The sequence below is a fragment of the Vulpes vulpes genome, chromosome 12 (assembly GCF_048418805.1).
Source record: "Vulpes vulpes isolate BD-2025 chromosome 12, VulVul3, whole genome shotgun sequence".
Lineage (NCBI taxonomy): Eukaryota > Metazoa > Chordata > Mammalia > Carnivora > Canidae > Vulpes > Vulpes vulpes.
Genome location: NC_132791.1, coordinates 181,340,545 through 181,346,846, shown reverse-complemented (window position 1 = coordinate 181,346,846; position 6,302 = coordinate 181,340,545).

Genomic DNA, 6,302 nt, shown 5'->3' with positions numbered 1-6,302 from the left:
AGGAGACGGGCCGTGTTTTCCGGGTACGGGAAGCTCCTCGGGACAGCTGGGTTCTCCGACTCGCACGGCACTCGGTTGAAGGGCAGCCCTGGGCGACTGTAGCCCTCGGATCGTGGGTGCGGCCCCCAGCCACGTTCCCTCCACCGTGCTCCGTTGACCTCTTCACTTGGACGGTCTCTGACATCCTCACCCACTTTTCCAAGCAAGGCACATCATTTGCTAGCAAACAATTCTTTGCTGGGTGGAACTGAAAGGGCGTTTTATTGTTAAAGATTTTATTTATTTATTCGTGAGAGACGCAGAGAGAGGGGCAGAGACACAGGCAGAGGGAGAAGCAGGCTCCACGCAGGGAGCCCGACGTGGGGCTCGATCCCGGGTCTCCAGGGTCATGCCCTGGGCTCAAGGCAGGCGCTAAACCCCTGAGCCACCCGGGCTGCCCTGAAAGAATCATCAAGTGATGATTTCTCAATTCCTTTTCAACTCTGAGATTCTATAATTATGAGATCTGGCCTGTTAAAATTCATGCTGGAGAATTCCAGCAGAATGATGACGTGGGTTTTCTGTCATTCATCTTCAGCGACGCCGAGTTATTCCAAGTCTTCTGTGTCAAGTCCCCAATCTTACCCCTCGATTGTAATTTATCCATCCTGCCCCCGAAAGTCCTTCAGTGCCCTAGGCATCCCCTTCCGCAGTTGCCCAAGTTCCTTCTTTCCCCAGACATCTGTCTCAACTTTTATTAACGTTTTTTCTCTTTCATCTCCAGGGCCAGTGGCTCCTGTCCTACCTGCCCTGCCTGAAATAGCACGGTGGAAGGCTGTTTTATTTTTTTTTTAATTTTTTTTAAAGTTTTATTTATTTATGATAGTCACACAGAGAGAGCGCGAGAGAGCCAGAGACACAGGCAGAGGGAGAAGCAGGCTCCATGCACCGGGAGCCCGACGTGGGATTCGATCCCGGGTCTCCAGGATCGCGCCCTGGGCCAAAGGCAGGCGCCAAACCGCTGCCCACCCAGGGATCCCTGGAAGGCTGTTTTCTAATGCGCTAGTTCATCATATCAATTTTTTTTTTCAGCTTTCTATTTCTCTGCATAATTTGATATTGCTGACCACCTCCACTTTCTGGGCTGTCTCACCTCCCCTGACTTTGGTAATATTTAAGGATCTGGTCCCCCTTCTTCTCTGCTGGCTTCTCGTGCTCCTTCACTGGATTCTGTTCTGCCTTGCACACAGGGCACCTCTGCCTTGCCTTCTTTGTCCTTTAAGTGCTCTCCTTTAGCAATATTATCTATCCTCAAAGCTTCATTTATTACATTAAAGGAATGCCTCCCAAATCTTTAGGTCCTATCTCTATTTATTCCCCCAATCTAGCCTTCTGGAAACATCCATCTAAAAATTTTAGGCATCTTCACTTGTCAATTAAAATTGATGTAATTATCTCTTAACTTTTTTTAGTCATTAGAGTTATTTTTTTACTAATGGCATTTCCAACAAAGGCACTCAAGGTAAGAATCTCTGAGTCATCTTAATTCCTACGTTCTTTTTTTTAAAAAAGATTTTATTTGAGAAAGAGAAAAAGAGCATGAGTGGGGGGTGAGGGGCAGAGGAAGAAGGAAAGAGAGAATCCCAAACAGACTCTCCACTGATTGTGGAGCCTTACACCAGGCTCAATCCCAGGACACTCAGTCCCACCACCTGAGTGGAAATCAAGAGTTGGAATGCTTGACTGAGCCACTCAGGCTTCCCCTCTTCACCCACACCTTCTTTTTTAACCCATAATCCCCTTGATGCCACTTCTGGAATATTTGGGATGTCTGTGACTCCTCTACATTTATTCCCTTTACTCTAGATAAGTTTTAATCTCATGCCTAAAAAATATAATACACTCAACACTAGTGTTCTTGTCTCTCCTTTAATTGATTTCTCCTGTTGCCTAAAAAGGGAGGGAGGATATGGGAACTGGACTCTAGAATAGAAGAGGTTTATTAAAGTTGATAGTAATAGGTCTGTAAACCCTAGGAAGAATGATCTAGATCAGTGGTTCTCAAACTTGAGCGGGCATCAGAATCACCCAGAGATCTTGTAAAAACAGATGGATACGGATGGCTGGCTCAGTCTGTGGAGCATGCAACTCTTCATCTTAGGGTCCTGAGTTTGAGCCCCACATTGAGTGTAGAGGTTACTTAGAAATAAAATCTTTAAAAAACCCCACAGAAATGGATGTCTAGGCCTCATTTTCAGATTCTGATATGTAAGGGCACCTGGGTGACTCAGTGGTTGAACATCTGCCTTTGGCTCAGGTCGTGATCCCACAGTCCTGGGATTTTTTTTTTTTTAAGATTTTATTTATTTATTCATGAGACACACAGAGAGAGGCAGAGACACAGGCAGAGGGAGGCTCCCTGCAAGGAGCCTGATGTGGGACTCAATCCCTGGACCCTGGGATCATGACCTGAGCCAAAGGCAGACGCTCAACCACTGAGCTACCCAGGCGCCCCAATAAATAAATCTTTTTTAAAAAAAGATTCTGATTTGTAGATATGGACAGTGCCTGAGAATTTTTCTTTTTTAAGATTTTATTTATTCATGAGAGAGAGAGAGAGGCAGAGACACAGGCAGAGGGAGAAGCAGGTTCCATGCAGGGAGCCCCACGTGGGACCTATCCCAGGACTCCAGGATCGAAGGCAGGGGCTAAACTGCTGAGGCAACCAGGGATCCCAGAATTTGTATTTCTAACAAGTTTTTGGTGATGCTGCTGCTGCTGACCTGAGGACATACTTGAGAACCACAGATTTAGGCGAATAGTCAGGAAAAGAAAGATTGGGCTTTAGGCCATTCATTTTCCCGTAAACATTGAGAATATTTATTAATACAGAAGGTATCTTGACACCTTGTATCTGTCATTTTTAATGGTATTTTAATCCCTTTTCTGTTTTCCTGTAACATGAGTCTCCAAGTCCCCTAAAGACTTAGAAGGAAACTAATTTATTCAACAAATATGTATTGAGAGCTAATTTATTTCACCATGGGTTGGGTGATGTAATAAAATGATATTTAATGTAGTGTGAAAGGGCACCCTCAGAGTTTGTGACATGGGAGCCAGTTCTTTAAGGACAAGTAGGGCAAAGGCACTGAGTTATGAAAGTCCAAGTGGTGTTCAGGAAATTGAAGGTATGTGTGTAGTGTGTGTGGTAGCTGAGGATACCTGAAGACAGGATCTCTCAGAGGTGAGTGAAGTGAGCCTTGAAACAGTTCAATTTTTTGAAGTTTATGGTTTTTCATAAGGTAAAGAGATCTAAAACACTGTTACAAAAATTATGGTCACTTTACACAGTTTACATGAATAAATCAACACTTTGAAACACAGGTAGAATGATTCAACATTTAACTCATTTGGAGATAACGTCAACTTTTACATGTAAACCCTTTATGAAAGAGAAGGGTCTTGTGTGCCAGTAAAGATTTGAGTTCATTTCCAGGCCTGGAACATGTGGAGGCTACAAAACTTTTCACTTAACAGTGGGCTAGGGAAGAGAAAAACTTGATTAAGAAGAGATACCATGTGAAATCAACGTATCCCTAGAATTCCTTTGAACATTCTTGGGAGTGTCCCATATTTTTTTGTCTCTGTCCTTGCCTGTTTTTTCTTCTTCCAGAAAATTGTCCTGGCCAATCACTACTTAGTCTCCAAGATCAGTGGATCCTCTGTAAACCAGTCTCTGATAACTCAAATCAGATTTTCCTCCAAGGACAGATTTAAACTTTTCTTTCTCATCACTTTTAAGACGTTTTTAGTTTTGTTGTTCAGTGAGAAGTTATTATTTCTTCTTTGCATTGTAATTAATTGTGTGTCTTCTTTAAGTAGTTTGGAAATCAGGGACTGTTGTTTTAGGGGTCTTTTTCTTCAAACGATCATTTCAGTCTGCTTTTTAACTTTTGGGGGACATTTTTATGAAAATATACTTCAAATTCTTTTGTATGTCTAAAAAAATTCTTCCAAGCTGTAGGATCTACAGCAATGTGTTCAATGCTCAATAAATGTTGATTAAATCTATTCATTTAGCAGTTTACTTAAAGACACCTCCTGTGGGCCAGACACTGCTTTGGGAGCTGGGATATGACTCCTGTCTTCCTAATTCTTGTAGTGGGAAACAGATTACATATACACACATGCATATATTCATATATAACTCAGTGATAAATATGAGGAAATATGAAGAAAAAATAAAGCAGGAAGGGGGGCTAGTAGGAGGAGAAGTAAGAGATGGGTTGCATGTTCATTTATTTATTTTTAAAGATTTTATTTATTCATGAGAGAGAGAGAGAGAGAGGCAGGCTCCTCTTGGGGAGCCAGATGTGGGACTTGATCCCGGTAATCCGGGATCACGCCCTGAGCCAAAGGCAGACGCTAAACTGCTGAGCCACCCAGGCGTCCTGTTTTTTGTTGTTGTTGTTGCATGTTTAAATAGGGTGATCAGGGGATCCCTGGGTGGCTCAGCGGTTTAGCACCTGCCATTGGCTCAGGGCATGATCCTGGAGTCCTGGGATTGAGTCCCGCATCAGGATCTCTGCATAGAGCCTGCTTCTCCCTCTGCTTGTGTTTCTGCCTCCCTCTCTCTGTCTCTCATGAATAAATAAATAAAATCTTTAAGAAAAAATAGGGTGATCAAGAAAGGCTTTACTGTGATAATTGGGCAAACATCTGGTGAGTGATGAAGGGTTCAGCCATCTGACTACCTGGAGAAAGAGCTTTCCAGGCAAAAGGAAAATCAAGTCCAAAGGCCCTGAGGCCAGAGTGGCTAAAGCAGAGTACTGAGGGAAGAGTAACTGGAGATGAGGTGTGGGAAAGGATCGTGGAGGTCCTCATAGGTCCCTATATATGCCTTAGGTCTTAATGTTTAATCCTTTAAAGCACAACTGTGAGCATGTTTGCCTAGTCCTTTCTTTTGGTGAAAATCTACTCAAACGCCACCAAATCAAGGGATCCTTTCCTAATTCCTCTGGAATAGAATTAGTAAAACTCCGTTCAGTGGAACTAGAGAAATTTTAATAGTTTCATAAATGGAATTAACGTAGAGTTTAAGGTATTAAGAGAGGCCTGCATCTCCTTGAAATGCCAACTCCTGGCTCCTGGATTTGGAATGGGAATAGGAAAAGTAGAGACCAAGTGCTCAACCAATTTAATTTGCATGCATGATAGGTTCCCTCTAAATTCAAAAATCCAAAAATAACAGAATAATTAATTCACAGTGCTTAAGGCTAATTAAGTCATTAGTATTAATTTTAGTTAATGGTGAGAAGCGAAAAAAATTGAGTCTTCATTCAACTTGTCAAAGCTGAAGGTCTATACTATTAGTACAGAATGTTAATTTAAAATGTACTTTGTAATTAATAACTTTCTGCTTTGTAGATTAAAGTAACGGGGATTAGTTCGGTGTGGTGGGGGCATTGTATGAACCCAACCAGGGGTTCTGAAGCTTTCCTACCTGAGCTTCATGTCACAAAACCGTCTGCTCCATAAAGGCTTTTGTGTTTCTAGAGCCTAGTATGGTGCCTGGTACCTAAGCATAGGGCTGCCTGATACAGCAAGTAAAAACACAGAATGCCCAGGTTTTCCGCTTAACAACAAATACTTTAAAAAAAAAATATTTATTTATTTATTTATTTATTTATTTATTTATTTATTTATTTATTTATTTATTTATTTATTTATGATAGAGAGAGAGAGAGAGGCAGAGACACAGGCAGAGGAACAAGCAGGCTCCATGCCAGGAGGCCGACGCGGGACTCGATCCCGGGACTCCAGGATCAGCCCTGGGCCGAAGGCAGGCGCTAAACCGCTGAGCCACCCAGGGATCCCCCCAAATACTTTTTTAAAAAGACTTTATTTATTCATGAGAGACACAGAGAGGCAGAGACACAGGCAGAGGGAGAAGCAGGCTCCACGCAGGGAGCCCAATGTGGGACTCGATCCCGCGACTCCAGGATCAGCCCTGGGCCGAAGGCAGGCGCTAAACCGCTGAGCCACCCAGGGATCCCCCAAATACTTTTTTTTTAAGCATAAGTGCGAATGTATAGTCCGTGTACAGAGACGTTCTCCCATGTGTAGTACTACCACGCAGTAGTTAGGGCACATCTACATATTGCATAGTCGATCATTTGAAATTCAAATTTAACTGCGTGTCTGTATTTACTGGGTAACCTCAAGGAGCTCAATGATATCTGTGGACTTGACTGGCCTCCCCTCACCTGTAAAATGGGGCTAATGATAGACCCGCCTCCGGGGTTGGTGGGAGGGACGGAAGC